General features: G+C 30.4%; 2 long non-coding RNA genes across 3 annotated transcripts; one reads left to right on the top strand and one right to left on the bottom strand.

The window, feature by feature from the left end:
• Positions 1-11,322: 11,322 nt before the first annotated feature.
• LOC114381921 lies at positions 11,323-17,591 on the top strand. 2 transcript variants are annotated; one of them, XR_003660114.1, is made up of 3 exons: positions 11,323-12,081; positions 12,171-12,341; positions 15,586-17,591. It is a non-coding gene; the product is annotated as an uncharacterized LOC114381921 (long non-coding RNA). The 2 variants fall into 2 exon arrangements; XR_003660115.1 differs by having other exon boundaries at positions 11,327-12,081; positions 17,164-17,591.
• On the bottom strand, positions 16,966-19,501 carry LOC114381922. Its single transcript, XR_003660116.1, has 2 exons — positions 19,237-19,501; positions 16,966-17,302 (listed from the first exon to the last, which is right to left on the bottom strand). It is a non-coding gene; the product is annotated as an uncharacterized LOC114381922 (long non-coding RNA).
• Positions 19,502-21,382: the final 1,881 nt, after the last annotated feature.

The raw sequence follows: 21,382 nt of genomic DNA, 5'->3' as shown, positions 1-21,382 counted from the left end.
CTCCTTTTCTTTTATCATCATCATCATCTAGAATTAGTCCAGAAAATAAGTATGATTAGTGTTCTAGTATTTTACTTATAGTTTCACTGATCATCCATCACATAAAAAATGAATGAAATAACGTGAGGATACTGGTAAGGTAACGTGCCAGATTCCAACTGCATAACAGAGTAATATAACACCGATATTTAATTGACGTGGAGCTTTATGAATGGTCTAAAGAAAACGAAAAGATAAAGTGAATTATAGTTGAAATGATAATGACGTTTGCCTAAATTAAACAATTGTAGAGATAAGAAAGGTGCCGCAGAGGGCGCCGACGAAATAAAATTTATAGTATGGGTACGAAACGAACGCTTACAAATGATGGGATGGAAAGGCTGGAACCCTTGTTTGCTTGTGACTTTGGTTTTTTAATTAATTTCAATAAGACTTTATTACAAGGTTAGGTTAGTCTCCTATTTTCTTTATTTTTACAATTATGATTATTTTTTTGTGAGAGATAATTTTATTTAAACCCAATACCTTTCTAATATTGTTGGACTAACTTTTTCAATAAGATTTTTTAATATACAAACTGAAGCTGAAGACTTTACTTAAAGAAGTTAAATATGTATGATTTAAATTAATTATTTTAAATCTTACTTTCTGATATTTCATGCAAGAGCATTAAATAAATACAGAGATAATAATCCATGCGTAATTGAGATTTTTGTTTTGTTTTATCCACCTACTCTAACTAAGAAATATAAATTGGTGCAAGAGCAATTATTAATAATTAACAAAAAATTATCTCCTACTAACAAAAAAATTAATAATTAACAGACTAATATTTGTTAACAAGAAAAAAAATTATGTTATTTAATTTTTTTTATCTTAATCCTTTGACTCATTAAAAAAAGAAAAATTCTGACTAATCTAGAGTTTGAGTTTAATTGAAAGGTAAATAAAATCTAACAAAAAATTATTTTTGTCAAGTATCAAACTCAAATACTACTCAAATGATTAAATCTTAATTTCAGTATATTAACCACTTGTGTTTAATTATTTGATTAACTTTATTTAATTTTAAATCTTGAATAATGAAATGAAGTTATTTAGTATTTGGTATAAGTTATTTAATTTATAATTTATTTAGTATAAGACTTAAATCCTGAGATGAAGTTATTTTTTCTTCCTACAATGTTTTCAGGAATTCTGCCTTGTCTAACAACTTACTTACATACATATATACTTATTAGGGAGGAAGGGGACTTTGTCATGAGTGTGAGCAATGACAGCTTCTAATTCTCTATGAAATATGAGCCTTTATTGTTTGTAAGATCCTTCTCGTACCCTGTTTCTTTCAATATAAACCTATAATGTCTTTTGTTGGCCGATCAAAAAAATAAAAACATCGATTTTTGTCGCAGGAGGAGGTTCCTCTTATCAAGACGAGCATCCTTTCATGATACTGGTGATTAGTGCCTTGATCCTCAATTGCAGGAGATATACACGCTATTTAATTCTGGACTCGACTATTAAATTTACTATAAGTTTAACCACAGATTCAATCACAGTGATCGGTCCAAAAGAATTCACCTTGGACTTGGCCTAATTGCTCAACACAAAACCTTGCAAAGTACAAAAATTTATATCAAAAGCCTATTATTTAGTTTAATGGGGGAGCAAATATCAAAATAAAAGTTTTTACACGTTGAAATTTTCTTTATTAATAATATTCAAATATAAAACCTTACTTAAAATAACCGAATCAAAGACCACTCGATTTATTGTTACTAAAAGTCATTTAAATCAACTTACACTATCATTGTGTATCTTAGTTTCTCTAGATGAAACTACATGTTTATATTATTTATCTCTTTACACCAAATAATAGATCTCAAGACACGCAATAATATTTACTTCAAAAAAAAAAGACACAATAATATCAGAATTAAGATACGAGACATAAGGAATATAGCAAATTAAGATCCTAGTTGCATATCAATCTATAAAATTTGCACCACTGAATTAAACAACACCTTCAAACGTGTGATGCCTGTAATTCAGATTTAAAAAAACAGTTCATTTTAGTGATGCTGTCTGTTTCCAGATCCAATTCTAATTTATTTTTTTGTTTGTTGAGTGTTTTTCTAATTATTCTTGCCTCTATGTATGTACAAAGAAGTAACTCCCAAAAAACTAACAAGCCAAGGGTATCATAAATGTGCCACTTGTCCCCATGTGCTCACTATCCCAACTACCAAGACCAAGAGTAAAAACCGAAAGGAAGAAAATTTTAATCTGAAAGCCAACAATTTAACCAATATCTAATTTGATTGGTATTTTTATCATGGCTAGAATGTACTGTTTTTTTTTTAAAAAAAAATAGTGCAATGGAATTTATAAACAGGTAAAAGCGTGGAACGCTGACGGAATTGAGGTTTTAAATGGCCGTACAGACAGAAAGATGGACTAATTGCCATTTGCCAATTACACGAAGCCTTGCTAACAATTTCTTCTTCTTTTTTACTGAAAATTATCATGAAATGTATTAAAAATTATGATTGGATTATATTTAAAATATTTGTATAAATATTAAAAATTACGATGAAATGTATTAAAATTTTAGTTATGGTGGAATTATATTAATTTATACTATTTTAATGAAAGTTTTTATTAAAAATTAAGATAAACAGTATGTTTGCTGGTGCTTTATTTATACATGTGCATTGTAAATTTTTACTTTGCATCGGTAAAAAATTAAAAAGACATTTTTTTTAATTGAGTTGCCAAACCAAAAGACGCATAGAAATAATTAAAAATTATTATAAAATAACGGTAAATTTGCATTTGTATGGACATTAATCTGTATTTTCCTTGATTACATAATATAAATACACCAAAAATTACATGTAGAATTTTTATAGCATTTTTTGCACACTTCTTTCTCCTTTTTTTATATCTCTTCTCATTATAGAAAGTATTATATAAAAAAAAAAGTATTACTCTTACATATATACCAATATTATGTGATCTGATCACAAATGTGCTCAAACTCTAGACTTTTCAAAAGCAAAGTTTAGGTTATTCCAGCTGGCAGCTGCCATGCATTTCAAACAAGTTAAGAAAAAAATAGCTCTGGAAGTAGGTAACAAAGAACCTATATATTGTAAACTATAATCTTTGCGCATCTCAATCACTTAAAAATATGAAAGGAATATATCTTTTTTATAGCAATGTAAAGGCTTGGATACATTGGATACTTACGATTGGGAATAATTAATAGTGATATTGTAATTAATTAACACTATTATCGGTTTGGCTATTCCATAAAGAATTTTCTATTAGTGACCATCGCTCACCAATAATTATTATCCTTTTTGTGGTCCTTGTTTCTTTCATATATATATATTTTTTGGGTGGTCCTTCTTGTTATCAATGATGACATGAAAATCATTGCATTCCTTAGATATATCGTTTTTCCTTGCTATCTATAAACGGGATTACTTGTCCAAATTACTGTGTGAAATAATTAGCCACAAAAGAAGTGCTACTGCGTGAAGGTTCTTCTAAACTCCAAAGAATTATGATTCCTAGAATACTGAACACTCCAAAGAAAGAGAAACAATAGTAAGAAGGAAGTTTGGTCTTCTATGTATATAGGATCTAGTGCACCCACCAACTTCAACTTCATCTCCCCTGTCTTGCGAATTATGTTGAATTTTTAGACATGGTTCTCTGTTGCAACAATTAATTACAATAGTCTTTAGCTTCAATAACTCTATATTATATTTCCTCTAAATGAGAAATAATTCCTCTATAGTTTTTTACAATATGTTTACTTTATTGATACAAAGAGCATTTTCTTTACCGAAATGTTCAGTAATATACAAAATAACTAGTGAAGTCATACTTTATAATGGAATCTACATGTAAAATTGAACTAACCTAGAGTTGGTAGACAAAATAGAAAACAAACGGAAGAAGAAAAAAGAAAACGCCGAATAGTCAAGTCAAGGTAGTTATAGATTCTTAGAATTGCTATTAAAGTAAAAGCCATTAATTTGTTCATCAATTTGTGACATGATCATATTAAAAGGATCACAAATCACTTTCTACTCGGTGGTTGAGGAGTGTTTGTGTAAAATTAACAAGATATTTTTTAGTCTTGTGACTTTTCAACATTTCAACTATCTGATATATACTGAGAAACTTTATGGAATTGTCACTTTCCTACTATATATAGAAGCCATGAATTAATTGTAGAGCCTAAAAGTAAGAATATTGAGGAATTGAATTTTAAAATAAAAAAATCATTTTGGTTGCAGTAGTATATAGTACTTCCTACATTGGTGCGTATAGTTTCGCATAATATTTGTCAAACACAGAAAGAACTTTTATGTGTTTTCAAATAGCAACTTTCACGTAAAATAGAAGTCATGGATATCTTTAAAATCGCTAGCTTTAGGATCAAACCAGGAAGAAAATCAGAAAATGTTTCAAACTAGACACAATTATCACACAAAGATATTACAAAATAAAATAGCACAGCCTATAATTAATAATGGGCGTAAGATACGCTTGAAGAGGAAACTTCAACTGAGAAAAAATTGGCAGATAGCTAGAGTTCCCTCTCACAGTCTAACCTATAACTATAAGTGGCCTTAAAGTAATATATATATATATATATATATATATATATATATATTATGTTTTGGGTAAAGTGAAAGATTAAAAAAGAACAACAACAGAATATGCATGAAAGTGAGAGGCCTAGTCGATCAATGGTTGACAACTCACTCTACACAAAGATCGAAAATGTCGTGAAATCCACGCCAGAATTTGATATAGGGGGAGCGACTATATTTTCAAGATTTATTAGAGCTACACATAAGTATTACTACATACTATATTTTTTCAATATTTGTTAGGGAATATGGTAACAATAAATAATATTGTGAGAATTAAGAATGATTATTATCTTTCTAATAATTAGGGTTTTTACGTAACATACTGAAAAATTATCTTATGGAAGATAATTTTACAATCGTATTAGATGAAGGCTAGGTGAAAATGAATTAAAAAAAATTAAAAGTAACAGTAAAAGGGGATCAACCCTCTTATAGGAAATTTTATAGAGGTAAAACCAACACTTCATCCCCAAAAGTGGTGTAAAAATTAAGGCTCTGAATCTAATCATGCATGGAATTGCAAGTGTATGAAGAAATAGAAAGCAATTTTTTATCTGTGTGTGAAAGCAGCAAAGGTACCAGCAAAATCAAAGGTTAGATTAAGATTACATTAAAAAGCGTACTCCTTGTTTAGTCAAACTTTTGCACTTTTATTAGAAAAAATAATTTAGTTATTTTTGTTGAAATTTTAGACTTTAAATTTAAAGGATCCGTCGTGTTCAAATCCTTTTTTATTATCCAAATTATCTCTATCCTAACATATTGAGTATCAATGATGAGTTCCAAACAATTTGTCTACCCTGCACTCCCTTTTCTTAAGTATAATGATGGAATAGAGTATAGAATCTCTTGCATAGTATCAACGGAGGAATTCTTACTTTACTTTTATCAAGGTGAGTCTTATAATATAACATTAATTATTACACTAAAATTTAATTAGTTAAAATTGAAAATGATAAAGATCAATGTAATTAAGGTCTTAGTCATTCAATAATATAAAAATAATTAAAAAATAGTATAGCATCGTTACTAACCCACTCTCCTATTGGCTTCCTCCACTATAGCTTTTCGATGTACTGAAACATTAAAAACAGTCATTACACCACAGTGAGTGGGAAATAGATTAACTAGCTGATGTGATATTTAACTTTGAAGAAGGCCGAATCTTTGTACACAATCATTCACATATTTCCTGATTTCGGCCCAAGGTCTTAAAGTCAATTAGAGATGTGAAAACGGACCGATCCGGTCTCTTGCTTCGATTCATCTCAATTTATTTTTTAATCAAGTCAGTTAAATACGATCAATTTAAAGTTAGTTTCACAAAACCATAGGTTAAATGGGTTGACTCATCAATTCACCTAAAATAAAATAAAAAATATTTTTTTAAAAAGAAAATTCATTAAAAAAATCAATTTTTTTAAAATATAAATTTAAAAAATATTAGTTAAATTAATTTTTTCATTATATGTCCAACACAACAAAATATATTATCACAAGTTAAAAGTCTAGAACTTATAATAATAAAAAAATTTAAAATAGTCTTGAAGAAAATATTAAATAAAATAATATTGACCTATATCATAAAATACTAAAAATGTATTTTAGGTGAGTTTAATTATATTTCTAATTAAGTGAACAAAACTTTAAAATCTTAAAAAATATTACAAAATACTATTAGGTTGTTTTTTTAGGTGGATCAACCTGATCTATCACGTGCTCAATCCAAGTGGATCGAAATATAAGTGAGTAAGGTCAAATTTTCCGATGCAACCAATAATACTCCCGATGAACTAGATTAGTCCGTAAGTTTAAACCTATTTTGACAGCTCTAAAGCCAAGCAAGAATCACAAGCTAACAATAATGACATGCTATTTTTCAACAACTTAGAGCAAAAATATGTATTCGTGGTTTATTTAAAGCAATGCCTTGGCACCTATAAAGCTATAACCTATACAAAATTACAATGTTAAAGTGATAAGAATGATTAATTCTTCCTTATATATAACTTAAGCATCATGAAAGTTTTTTTTTTTTTTATCATTTATATCAATCTGGCTAGCCCGCCAGAATTAAACTGTGATTGGCTTTCAAGTTATTTCAAATGTTTTATGCTTTTAATTTTTGGTTTTATCTAGTGTATCTGTCTAGTCTATCACATTACTTATAACTATTAAGGTAAACATTTATAGATACATATTAAATTAATCGTATAACTGAATATATTCATTTTAATTATTTGAATGAATAATTTTTGTTTAAACTGTGAAAAGTATCGTGCCATGCACGGGTTTCCTTCTAATATACATATGAAACAATTTTACAGTTACAGTGCGACAACGCCGTTCTAGTTGCACCTTTTTTAGGCGCATTTGTGTTTAGATGCAGTTTGTTGTTAGAAAAGTCCAACTATGATAAAAATTAGGTAAGTTCCAGCTACCTTCTTTTGTCTCCTCATACTTTTTCCTTCCCTCCATGGTAAGACTTCTTGTGCTTAAATAGCGTCATTGTACGCAAAGCGGCAAAAAATAAAGACAATGTTTGATGCTTTGTTTGGGGTGTTCTAAACTTAATTTGAAGAGTAAATTTAATTTCATGACATGTGTGGTTATTCTTAAAAATACATTTGTGCATTAAGATTTTACGTGAAAACTTAGTTTTATAGAAGCAATATATACCTAGGTACGTTGTTTTCGGAAATTTAATTTGAAAACTTAAATTTAACTCAAAGTCATGTTTACAAACTTTAATTCAAATATACACGTATTAAAATTAATTTAATAGTTATTGAATGATAATAAAGGCATTGATTAGGGTAGGGGGTTGCCATATCATGTGGGTTAGTTTAACTTTTCGTACAAAATCAGCATCAAAGGTTTCCTCATAACAGTGCTTTGTTTATTGCTTCTTCTAAGTGTTACACCAACAGATAATTTATTAGTATATTCTGATTTCACAATAATGCAGACACAAAGAAACACGGCCAGTTTCCACGTATGCAGGACAGCAGGGAGATAACAAGCAGCCAAGTTTAAGAACACCGAAAATAAAGTGGGGTATGGGGACAGAAGTGCCAATTTCAATCATCCCAATTAAATCTTCATCAACAAGTTAATAAAAGTTCCAATTTAGAACTAATGCCATGTTCATATATACCACAACGTAAAACATATAATTATCGCAAGCTATATATGTATACAGTATGATAGTATGGTATAAATTAGATATCTCCTATGATTTTTTATATTATTCACATTTAATGAAGTCACAACCAATGAAAGCATAAGACTAGTATAAGATTTCATAAAAAAAAAAAAAAAAAGACTAGCATAAGATTATTCACATTTGATGTGTCCATGATCAGTTAAAGAATAAATCAAGTAAAATCTTTATTTAAGGCCTTTAAATATTAGGGGGAAATCCTTGAAAAATATATTAATTATTAATATTATTTTTAAAAAATTTAATATTTTGCACATAAATAATATTAAGAATAAATATATTTGTCTTAGAAAATAAACTCATCATCTTATTTGATACATTTCTATCTTAATCAACAACTATTTATTTATCACATTAATTGACTTTTATTGTTATAAAAATATATTACTACAGTACATCGCTTCATTAATCTTTTATCTCACTTTTTAGTAATAAGGGTGTTAGAGAGAGAGAAAACAAATTAATGCTATATTATTTCTTTAAAAAGAAGTGAAAAATAAGAAACAAAGATTAAAAGCATCGAATGAAATTCTCTGAAAACTAAAAAAAAATATCCATTTTACGATCGACTGTATTATGTATTTCCATTTTACTATACACATCCAGAACCTGTTGGTTGAATTCTTGCTATTAACACCATTGATGCGCAAGCAGTATTAGAACAACTCTGTATGTCTGCTGAAGGGTCTTCGATTGCAGTTGTCCTGTTTCTAAATAAAATAGCATAAGCAATTTGATGATGAGCACTTTTTCAGTAAAATATTCACAAGAAAAAATCCATAGTACTTTTTGGTTTTCAGTGAAAACCAGCATGGGCTTCTTTTTATTTCTTTCTTGCTAGCTAGTAAGGATAGAGACAAGCATGCATTCAAGTAAGAAAAAGTATCCACAACCAACATCGATCACTTGTAGTAGTAGACAAAAGCAAATCAGTAATAAATAAATAAATAAAAACCATTACACAGATAAACTTTTGATTGGATGATTTGTATTGTACGACATGCCTGAATTGTCAAATTACTTTGATTCATGATATGTATCAAAATCAAATTTACTAATTTTATATTGCATTTTTTTTTAATTAGGATTGACTGTCGACATATTGAGAGTCACTCCCATTTTTATAATAAATAACAAATACTTAAAAAATAATTAATAATATAATAAAATTTTATATCTTCTTAAGTAATTTTATATATTAAACTCTTTTGTAATTATTCAAAATATGATTGTATTAAGAAAGGTTTCAATTTCGTCTACAAAAATTACTTATTAACACATTAGTCTTACAAAAAAATTTCACAGGAAGGTTTTTTTTTTTTATTGCTACTACTGTATTACTTTCAATATTTTGTCACCAAACTAATCTGTAAAGATTTAATTTTCAATTACTTAATTAATCTCTCATAGATAATTAATCTATACACGACTAACCTGGTAAATTATTAAAATCTTAAAATGACTATTAACATGTTTGGAAACACATTAGAAACAATGGATGCATATCAACTTCAAGTCATCTCCTATTATTTTTGCTTTGTTTTACACTTTTTGACGTGATCAAATTTGTCTGATTATGTATACCCTAGATATCAATCTAGACATGCACTACACTTTGGTAATATCATGACACATATAACTTTGTATGATTAAATTGAAAAATTCCTTTAAATATAATGTGATATATTTTTATAATTAATAAAAATGAAACTAAAAAATATTTTAACAAATAAAACAGACCTTTTTGCCTTTCAATTTCACAAATCTCTGCCCATTTTCTTTCAATATCCATTTTTCTTTCATGTGCCAATTAGTGCACAACCTTTTCTGTCCTCCATACAAATTAATTCGTGGCTTGATTCCCCAATACTAGTACTAGTGAAATTAGGATCAGATTCAGTGTCCCAAGGCAACCGTTATATATTATTAGTGAGTGCGCCTTGAGATACCATCACTATAACTCAGTTGCTAGAAGTAGAATAGAGCCAAAAAGTATTAAGATGAAGACATTTGAGTCAAGTTTCTTGATGCCAACAACACAATCACGTATTCACGTGAATTTTTGCCTTTGCCCTCATCAGACTCAAGATATATACTCCTCATTCTATGCAGTGTTGTCATTATCAATTAACCAATTGTTTTTTTCCTTAGCTGTTAGTTTCACGCTAACATCAGCACAAATATGATCTAGAACAGCTTCTGTCTGGAATTTCAGACTTCAGAATAAGATTCGTCTTCTAAATTGTAATTATGTAAAGCTCCTACGTGTTTAAAACATGGGTAGCTATTAGTATTAAAGTGGCAACGATAAATTTATTAGTATTATAAGGTCTTGAACTCATTCTACAAAATTCAATTTCCTAACATGCTTGTTCTTGATTAGGATTAAAAGTTTCAAACGTTTGTACAAGTGTGTTCTCTTCAGCCCCTATTCCTACAAAACAATGTGGTGTACAAACGAGATTGGGCCTTGTCCTTTATTGTTATTTTAGCCCATTAAAGATTCCCGGCCCTTTATTCCAAGGGGAACATGTGTATTTTCTTATCGAGGTCCGGCGGGGTTATCAAATTTGCATTGTGGAGATTTCAACTTGGGAACGTATTTCCACTATCATATTTGCTATTTAGATTATGTGGATTTTTTTTACCACACATATATATAACAGAAACACGATTTCATTGTAAAGTGTTTAATGGAATCTTGTTTTCATCGGAAGGACAATTTCAAAAAAACGCAAAAAGTTATCCACGTGAGTAGTGCCATTAGTACTTTAGGTAGTCCTAATAATAGTTTCCATTGCTCTTTTATGCGTCATTTTGTTGGGCAATGCTGGGTTGGAGTGTTCTTTATTACAACAGAGAAATATACTGTCTTTGTTTTCTTTTCAATTTCTAAAAACAAAATGAAACTCTATAGAAAACTATTTTGAAGAAATAGAATCTTCATTACCATCAATCATTTTCACTGCTCATCGTTATTCGTTATTCTTCTCCTCTCAATAATAATCTACCTTATTTTATTTTTTTTAGATTTGTGCACAAATTACTTGTTGCAAATGTCCAAATGACATTATTGTTTTTAGAAAAAGGCCTAACAAGTACTCTCTTTTTTAACATTAATCAAAATATTAGTAAATTTTATTTTATGTAGATAATTAAGCATGTTACATAGGCTTACATGTGTGAACTGATCTTACATTTTTTCATTCATAAGGTAGATAACAAAGTAGGGTTTATTTTGCTTTAAAGATGAGATAAAATTAATTCGAGTCTTATTGCTCAACATCTTAGATATTAGCTAAGAAATTAATGGTTTTTTAATTAAAAATGACGTTATGAATACAATGGGAATTATGGTAGAAGTTTATGAACAATATTTTTAATTTCATAATTGGTGTCCTCAAGGCACTTGTTGACGTTTCACAATTATAACTTGAATGAAATTAATTTTAAAGCTGCTTAGTACTAGTCCGGGAGGTGGGACTCTAGTTGATCTAAGCACGATCCTCCAAAGTTAAGTTAGTGTGTGTTGAAGATTAGAGTGTGGAATGAATGAGTGTTTATATTTCCTCTTTCTTTCTTCAATTCCTTTTACTCAACGCCTCATTCTGTTAGTTGTGTACATGTTGGACATACTCTTATCCTGAGATTATGATAAAAATGCATTAATTTCACATTGAAAACGAATAAGGTGTGACGCCTAGAGTCTATTCATTTATGTGTTTTCACTTCATCATATGCAGCTACCTTAGTTTGTAATAAAAGCTCCATATAGGCGATGCAGTTCTGTCCAATAATATTAGAAAATATGGAATTAACGCCTGCCCTTTAACATTGATTTTAATAAAAATCGATATTAATATAAAGTGTCATGATAATATTAATTTTAAAATAACCAATGCTATAAGTATAAAGTTAACATTGATCATCTTAAAATTGATATTGTATGTGTAAAATTAAGATTGATTACTGTGTCTATCACGTTAACATCCATTTTTTAAAAATCAAGGTTGTGGATGTCATGTTTCTAATATCCATTTTGCATTCCCTCGCATCTCGGAACCCCTCATGTTTCTAATATCCGTTCTGCAACTTCCCAAATGTTGCAACGTCGTCGCTGTCGTCATTGTGGCCACCGCGTCTGCCATTCACTGCTTCCCTCTCTGCAACGGTGCTTCGCAGGTACGTGACCACAGTCTGCCATTTGCCATCTTCTTTGCTCTTTTTTTCGTCATTTCTTGTCTTGGAGATTCTGATTTTAGTGGCTACAGTCTCATAGGTGACCAAGCTTGCCTGAGTTAGCTCCGCTGCAAGGATTTACATGTGACCAAGCTCCGCTGCCTTTGTTTGGTGCTGCTTGCCTGTTCGATTAAATGCCCCATTGATCCTTTGGTCACAGAATAGCTTGCCATATATAGATTCTGATATGCTGATATGACCAGGTATTCATATTGTCATTACCTTTAATATCCTATGCTGATAACTTAAAGAGATATATGAACGTAATTTTTGAACTTCTTCATTATGAGACAGCTTACACAGGAATCTCAATAAAACTTGATATTATCAAGTATTATTTGGGTGAATGTATTGATATTCATTAATTCATTAATTAACTCAAGTTATCTGATATAGTTTTGTGATTATCATATATCAATTCTGACATGCGTGATCCTTTTTTTTTTCTTGGTGAAGTTCTGATATGCGTGGTCAGTCTCGTTGTTCTTGTGATTTTGCTTTCCCGTTGTAGGTTTTATCCTGTGTCTCCTTTCTCAAGACCAATTAATGCAGTTAGGAGATTCACCTTAAAAAAGCTAAAAGTTGCTTGTTTGTAACTTGAAGTTATCGCATTCCTACTGATTTTGGTCAAGACCAAGAAGTTGTCTTATAATTTATGCACATGGTTTGTTTTGAAATTTAGAAAAGAAAAAGTAGAGCATGAAATAAATTTGGTTTGTAATATAGGTGACCAATAAATGTAGAACCATTCTAAATAAATATGGCTTTGAGTACAAGAAATTTACCTACTCTAACACCACCAAGTCAATTATGGTCCTAGCCAATATTCTTTTGACTTGTTGATAATCTAGCCAACTCACTAATGGTATAACAGAAAACTTGTTTGATAAACAATTGGTTTTGTTGTTGCAAGACAACTTCTTGGTCTTGCAATGGAGCGGTGCAGATCAATATGCTTCTCTGGTGTCTACTCCTAAGGGGGTGTCCAAGAATCATTTTTCATTCTGTTTCTACTGCCCTGTTTAGTTTTCTGCATAATTTGAAATATAGAAGTTCATATATAGTAGTCACCACTAAAGCATCTAAATAGGGTGAATGCAGTGTAGACACTTGAATTTACATGAAATTTGTAGGCTGTCATGTACTGCATTTCCATTTGATTTTTTTTATTTTATTTTTAATGAAAGTTATGGAGTACAAAGAGGGCAGCACTCCATTGGATTTCAATAATGAAATTGTAAATTTTCCTTGCTTACATTTCCATATGTACCTAATAATTCTTATCAAATTTAGCAAAAAATCTTATGGACCAAATGTGGTGCTATCCTGATTCACCAATGCTAATAAAGGTTTACTTACACTATTGATGAAGCAACAATTAATGCACATGATTGAATTCTATTATTTTTAAAGATTATTTTAATAATTAATCATAGATAAAATTGATTATGCAATTTTTTTATATATTTTAAGATGTAAGATAAAAAGTAATTTTAAAATTTGGTAAAAAAAAGTAATTTTAAAACAATTTGTTTCATTTAGATTATATATATAAAAAAATTACTTAAAATTTTTACTGGATAAGTAATATTTTTTTTTAAAAAAAAACGGCTATATAAAATTCTGTCAAAAGTGAGAAGAGGTAGATCATATTTGATCCATACTATGGAAGTTGCTATATGTATAAGGCCTGCTCTAAGTTCTGTATGTTGTAGTTTCATTCAGAACTGTTTCTTACAGCAACTTGGTTGTGAACTTTTTCACTTACAAAGCATCATTTTTGTTTCTTGCCAATTATATCACTGGTTAAAAGTTGCTTGTGTTTAGAAAAAGCTAGTTGGAGGTGTGGACTAATGATGACTACTTGTTAGTTTTTATCTTTAAACACTTGTTGTGAGAGTTTAGAAGTGTACAAAATCTAAGTATGAAAATCTGAATTACATCATACCAGTTTTAAAAATTGATATATGATAATCACAATAACTGAAGTTGGAGGAAGGACCACTTTGAGAACCACAGGTAGTAGTCGGATGATGATTGCTCAGTAATAACTTGAGAACAGAGAAATAGCCACAATAAAATTTGAAACTAAGTAGGGACCATACGACAGAAGAATCCAAAGAGTATCAGATAAACACACAAAACTATCAAGCTTACATATAAGTCTTAGTTTGAAATAACTAACAAATAAAAAATAATAAAAGATATTTCAGAATTCTTTAACCATCAAAACACATTGATTATAGGCTAAGCAGGGAATTACTTGTTTGTTTGTGAAGACAAGTTACCTACACATATGCCCAGCCATTGCCATTTCTGAAAATGGATTCCATGACTCTTAAAAACCAGTGAGCACAACAAAACATGAACTCATCTTCTCTCTCAAGCAAATTGAGCCCCGAGCAACAACTCTCAAGTTAATAGATTTTTAACTTAGCATGTGAAGTGAAACTGATCACTAAGTTAATAGATTTTTAACTCAGCATGTGAAGTGAAACTGATCATGCAGTTTGCCTTAAAAGATTTTCTTGTCGTGTTCCATAGGATATAGCACAGGTATAGGCGTATGGGCTTGGCTGATTGCTGAGTATCACACATATAGTTTTTAATTTGTTCAAATTTCTCATAGACTTCAGAGACATGCCTTTGATCAAATTTCTCGTAGACTTCAGAGACATTCCTATCGTGATTTTCAATGAAAACCTTTTATTTGTTGTTTCCTTAATAATTGCCCTATACTAAAATCATATATGGAAGATAGTACTTATTTCACACTTAAATTACAGGGATGCTGATTGGAATCAAGCATTTAATTTTTCATCTGATTTGGACTTCTTGGTGTCTTGCATTAAGAAGACTAGAGGCAAGAAAATACACCTTTTTTTTATCATTTCTTTCATTTTCCTTATTCTGTTTCCGAGCAGCCAACCCTGCTTGTTCAGGATTTAGCTAGAAAATCTGAATGAGCATGTTCATAGATCTAAGGAAACAAATTTTTTTGAAGCATACTACATCCTTATTGGCCTTTGAGGATGAAAATTATGGATGTATTTTAACTAATATGGATGTAACTTGAAAGGGAAAATTAGTACACTTTATTTTGATCTTGATTAGGGATGATAGTACAAGACAAACATGGAATTCATGAATATGTTTATGCTGGGACTACATTGTTCGCAGTTAACAGAAGGTTCATCATTATTCTATACACCATCTTTTATATTAGTGACTTGTTTGTATTCTCCTATTTTGACCACTATTTTCATTTCATCATCCTGTTAACATAAAAATGACGGCTAGGGAAAAAAGAAAAAGTGTTTCTTGCTACAACTGAGGTGAATGGATGAGGGAAACGAGCAACATTTGAATTTCTGTTATATACTACCGGAAATCTGTTTGTCTAATGAGACAACTGTTCTTATGCTTGGTATTCTGATGATTTAACAGGAGATATTGCGAAACGTTTGTGTACAGCAGAAGAAGTGAAGTTTTTCTTAAATAGTTTTGTTGGGGAAATCTGTAAGTGCCAATTATTTAAAGCCTAACAAGAACTGCAATTTAACCTCATGGGTCCCCGGTTGTGAGCCGGGATGGGCTTGTAGTGTTCCCTCAAGCAAGATGGTTGACCTTAAAAATTTGAAGGAGATACCTGCAAGAACTTCGAATTGTCAAGTCTGTTGTGAAGGCTAGTGGTTGTCTAGATGTATCATTGAAGCATATTGGCATCAATTGTAATAACACTAGTGGTTGTCTAGATGTATCTCAAAAACTGTCTCTGATGCTTCTATTCTGTCTTATTGTTCTTGAAGCATGCCCTCTAGGTTCCTATTGCCCTCTTGCTACACCTAATAAAAGAGCAGGATGCCCCCAGATAAGGAGGTAGCCCTGACAGCATTTTAGACTATAGGCTAAATAAGCTTGTTAAGCCTGTGTGACTTTAGTTCTGTAAGAGTTTACTGTTGTTATGTTTGTCTATGGTAAACATGCTAGAAGTTTGTTGTAATAGACTTACTGCTATCTAGCACCTCTTACTGCAGAGTAGTTATAGATGTAACTGATTTGTTTATAAATAAGCTAAATTTGTGATTGAATACTCACTTTGTGCAGGCCTTTGCATATGAGGTTGTCATACTCAATTTGCAAGCTTTCCTTGTTTCATACTAGATTGGTCTGCTAATCTTCTAGCTTTTACTATTATTGCTTATCACTGAGCAAGGGGTGGCAAAGGTGTATTTGTTCTTAATTTTCTGATCAAGCACAACACAAAGAGATTTCACATTTCACTTATCAAGTTCTATGATCCATGGTGATCTATAATTATGATGGGGATGGGTTATGATTATAAATTTGTAAACTAGAAATAAAAGAGGAAGTAATAGCATTGATAATTTGTGTTAGAGTATGCATATATTAGCCAATAGCTAGGCGGCAGTGAAGCTCTTTTACAGCCGTCAAGTAACTCTATTCTATGCTTAGTTGTATTCTGTTATGGTAGGTATCACTAGCTGTATAGTCTTTTACTGATTGATAGGTTCTGTTATGATAGGTGGTTATGCCAGGAATTGAGAATTCTGATATCGGATTGATGAATATAGGGAAAGAGGTGTGAGTGAGAGAGAGGAGGGAAACCTCTGGTATAGGAGTTGTAACTCTGGGGGAAGTGTACTCTTGTTGGGTTCAATTTCTGATAATTGAATGATACACCTCATTTTGCATTCATCTCTTACTGTTTCTGTGACTCTGTTTGTGTTCGATCAGACTAGCACGTAACGCTGTTATCACTTGCTACTTGCTAATAAATGAAAAAGTAAAGGACTAGAAACCTCATAATTTAACATGTCATTCATTAAGACACATTAGTTTCAAACGCTTTGGTAAATGAGGTAAACAGTTTAACAACAAACACCACAAGTCATCAGCATATTGGTTTTAGGACTAACTTGCCAGTATTGTTGTATGGAGGTCATGTTCTTATTCTAGTAACCAAAAGCTACTTGACAAGTTCTTTGTCATCTCCTTTTGTAGAGCTCATGGACCAAACGTCCTGTAGAAGTTGATAGTCCTAAACCAGTTTCCCAGTGGGATCAAATAGCTGAGTGCCCTGACAGTACCTGTGCTCAAGTTGTTCACTCCAATGCTGAAATTTGTGGGATTGTTCCTCTAGCTGCAAAGGAGTGTCCAGAACAGAAGGAACAACTTGGTAAGGGCAAAGTGCCTTGATGCATTAACTCTTTCTCATTCAGTCATCTAAATACATGTATGATGTTTATGGTAATATTATGGTGTGTTGATTGAAGATTTTCATGGTCCTAATTGTAACTCTTTATCCCATGTATTGCCTATTTATGCATCTATTAGTTCTATAATTAAAGGATCAAGCCTTCCAATGTAAATGTTATATTAAACTGTGTAATTTGAAGATTATTATTATTATTTACAAATGTTATTTTCAACATCGGTTTTTTTAGAACTGATGTAAAAAGTATTTTAGAATACACAATTTTGATCATATTGCTACATCGGTTTTAGCCAGAAGCCAGAACCGATGTAGATAATGATTTCACCATTAATGTTGAAAATGTTTACTCTCAATGACAGTTATTTCTACCTCGATTCTAGAATCAATATTGAAACTCCTCTAGAACTGATGTTAAAATCCTTTTATATAGTAATATTTATCTCCCGAAACTTATAATGCTTATTTAAGGGGTTGTTTGGTTGGAGAGAAAAAGAAAAAATATTTAAACTAAAATAAAGATATAAAAGTATGAGATTCATGTGAAATTTTAAAAATTTCTTCTTCTTTCCTCCTATTTGATCTCAACCAAACAAACTTTAAATTCAAACGATAACAACAAAAATTTTATCACTCGAAAAATAACCAAAGCTCAGTACGAGTGATCTGTGATATAATATTGTCGGCAGGGATGAACAGAGATATCATATATATATATATATAGTGCATATATCTTTCATGATTTTCTCGTTTTACAATTAGATTGTTGTTTGCTGCAGAATCTCTTTCTCGTTTTATAAGTTACAGCATTTATATAATTTTTAATCCCTGTAAATTGGCATATGCATCGTTACGATCGAATTAAGTTGAAGAGTGTGATATTTCATCAATGCTATATATTGGATCAGTGATTCATCAAATACCCCTTCCACTAAGTTGTTAAAGTGGACAAAACTATTCTAAAATGAATTTGTCTTTAAAACCAGGATGCATATACATCTTTCATTTATTTTGAAATATATAATTAATTATCTCGTTAATATTCAAGAATTGATACAATACTAGTTCATTATAGAGACCAATTTGTTTTAAAGGAGCTTTTATTTCCGGATAACATAATTTTCTTTATGTGTTGAAAATATACAGTTATACACGCATAAAGGAGCTTTTATAGAGATCAATTTGTTTTCAAGGAGCTTTTATTGATACTATTACATACACACGCATAATCAATTATGTAAAGTTAGAATATAAATCTCATTGATTTTTTTATCAACTGATATTAGTTACTTTATCTTTACCTAGTTTAGAGTAATCTAATCCCATTTTTAGATATTTTGTTGTTGAAATCACTTTAAATATTTAACAACAAAATATAATCACTATTTAAGCTTTTTAAAAATGATACAAGTGTTTGGTGCTATATAATTAACGGTGTTAGGGGAAAAAATAACAAAGACTTTTTTCTATGTAAAAATTGTGCTAGTAAGCTTATGCAATTCATTTTCAGTCCAAGTAATAATTAAGTTCGCATGACGCCATGTGATTCGAGACACTAATACTTTTATAAATGTTCGCTTGAAATCACAATTCATTTCCATTAAGTACCGTTAAATAAAACATAAATTATGCAAGCAATTACTCATACAATTTTAAATTCAAACAGTGAATAGCAAGGAAATCTAGTTAGTTAATTGAGCAGAGAAAAATTGAATAGTGTATTTAATCATTAATTCTATTCATTTGAATTCATCTTTATTTATTTTAAAATGAAAATTATTTTCGTTTCAAATGATAAAATTTTCATCTAATAAAGCATCTAAAAAATGAAAGCATAAATAAATAGAAAAATAAAAACTCACCTTGGCGAAGAGATCTCATATTAACGGACAAATATATAAACTAAGCAAGGAATGGAGAGAGAGATGAGATCTATGCAATCTATTACTTCTGATTTCTGACATTCAACCGCACGCTTCGCCGGAGCACTGCGGTCAGAAAAGCACGTGAGGCTTCATCGACTGACTCATGATTATCACAATATTAACAAATCATTATAATAATTCCTTCCACACAGACAAAGTTGTTTAAAAAGAAATGTCGGAGAAATAAACTTAGATATCCATGGATACTATAGATAAGCACAATTTGTTAATTATGTATGGTGGCCTTACTCCAAAAGGCACAGTACGTTCCTCTAAATATTTCATCATTATATTAACATAAAAAGAAAAACAATCAAACAAATTAGTAACAAATAGTGGGTTTGGTTGCTACCTAGCTAAGATACTCCATGCCCTTTCAATTTTAGGCCTCGGTCAAAGGTACTCACCTATGATCCAGAGCCAAAAAGAAGACATGATGTAATTAATTAATTAATAAAGTTTAGGTGGATGTTTGTATTATCCTATGGCCGACATAACTTGTTTGTAGACAAAACATATGGGGAACATAGATTGCGACTTAACTCACCCAAAAGAAAACAGAAAAAAAGAGGTCCCTACGCTCAAATTTAACAACAAAAAAGAAAAAGGGGGAGCTTTTTGAAGTTTTACATTTGTCTATCATTATTCATTTTGTTCCCATTTCAAAGTGTAGCCTTTTTAAGATTTCGCATGTGCCTGTCAACTTGCTTTGAACACATAATTTTAATCACCTGGGTAAGGTTGACATAAAGTACCATTACCAGCTAATTATCAATTAGTTTGGTGCAAATTAATCCATGCCTACCCACGTTTTTCTCACTGTCTAGAACTACATATAATTGAAGAAACTTTGTTATAACTATTAAATAGCCAGACTCTCATCTATATAATATATTCTGATGCTAATACGATGGTTTATATTTGGAAATAAGTTTAAACATGGAGCCCTCTTCTTTGAAGGATATGAAGGACCATTCACACTATCTAGCTATGCTAATCTCTCTCTCTCTTTTTTTTAGTTAAGCTATGCTATGCTAATCTTTGATTGGTGACTACTTGGGTTTCTTTCATGGAGATATAAGGTTGGTATACTGATTAAAAGAAAAGGAGAAAGGATGTGGGTTTGAATTTTTTCACAAATAAAAACTAATAATTAACAGTTGTCCATAAAAAAATCTAAATTTCTTCACATGAGAATACATGTGACGTATTTCTTTCTTTCTTCATTTCTTTATTTATAATGGCGGGTGTGGGTTTCCCTGGGACTTTAATTTAACGATTGTAAAATTTGTAGGGTAAGACTTTTGAGCAGAAAAGGACTGCATTAGGTGAACATATGCAAGACCTTAATCACTCTGGGCAACAAATGTCTGGGACTTTCATACTTCTATAGACTCCTAACCACTACCTAAGTTCCAATAATGTAGTTTGGTATTAACTTTTTTTTAGAAGGAATGTGATATAATGACTAATCTGGGCTTACATCGATAAAGGCCATTTATGTGAGATTCGTATATGCGCACAATTACAATTACGTATAATTGTATGTGACTCGAATTAATGGACGAAATTCCCTGAAAAAAGCTGATAGCTAATAAGGCTCCAAACATTTGAATTATCTCGTATAATTCATGCATGCAGGTGATGCAACTCACTGACCAGCATTCTTTGTGAAGCAGATAATACGCAACTTTTACTTTATAAGTAGTGTGATAAAACACACCACAAATACTATGGACAATAATTTTTTAAAATATTAATTATACAAATTAATTTCCATAGTAAAATTATGACTTGAAAAGAAACGTACATACTTTTATATAAGAGTTAGAATATAATTGTAAATTCACTTAAGTTTTAAGTGAAACACTAATAAATGAGAGTATTATTAGGAAGGAAAAAAATAAGGTTTCCTGCTTTTTTTAAAATGAAAAATATTGAAATTAAACAAAAAACTCAAAGTGGAGCCATATATAATGAGAAAGATCTTATGGCTAAAAAGATGCATGATAGCAAAATATTATAGAAGCTGACCACACGATGTGCGTAATCTATCCATCATTACAGGTAAAATAAATTTGGT

Source organism: Glycine soja, chromosome 13, assembly GCF_004193775.1.
Source record: "Glycine soja cultivar W05 chromosome 13, ASM419377v2, whole genome shotgun sequence".
Taxonomy (NCBI): Eukaryota; Viridiplantae; Streptophyta; class Magnoliopsida; order Fabales; family Fabaceae; genus Glycine; species Glycine soja.
The sequence above is the reverse complement of the archived record's forward strand: the minus strand, read 5'-3'. Positions and strand labels throughout refer to the sequence as shown.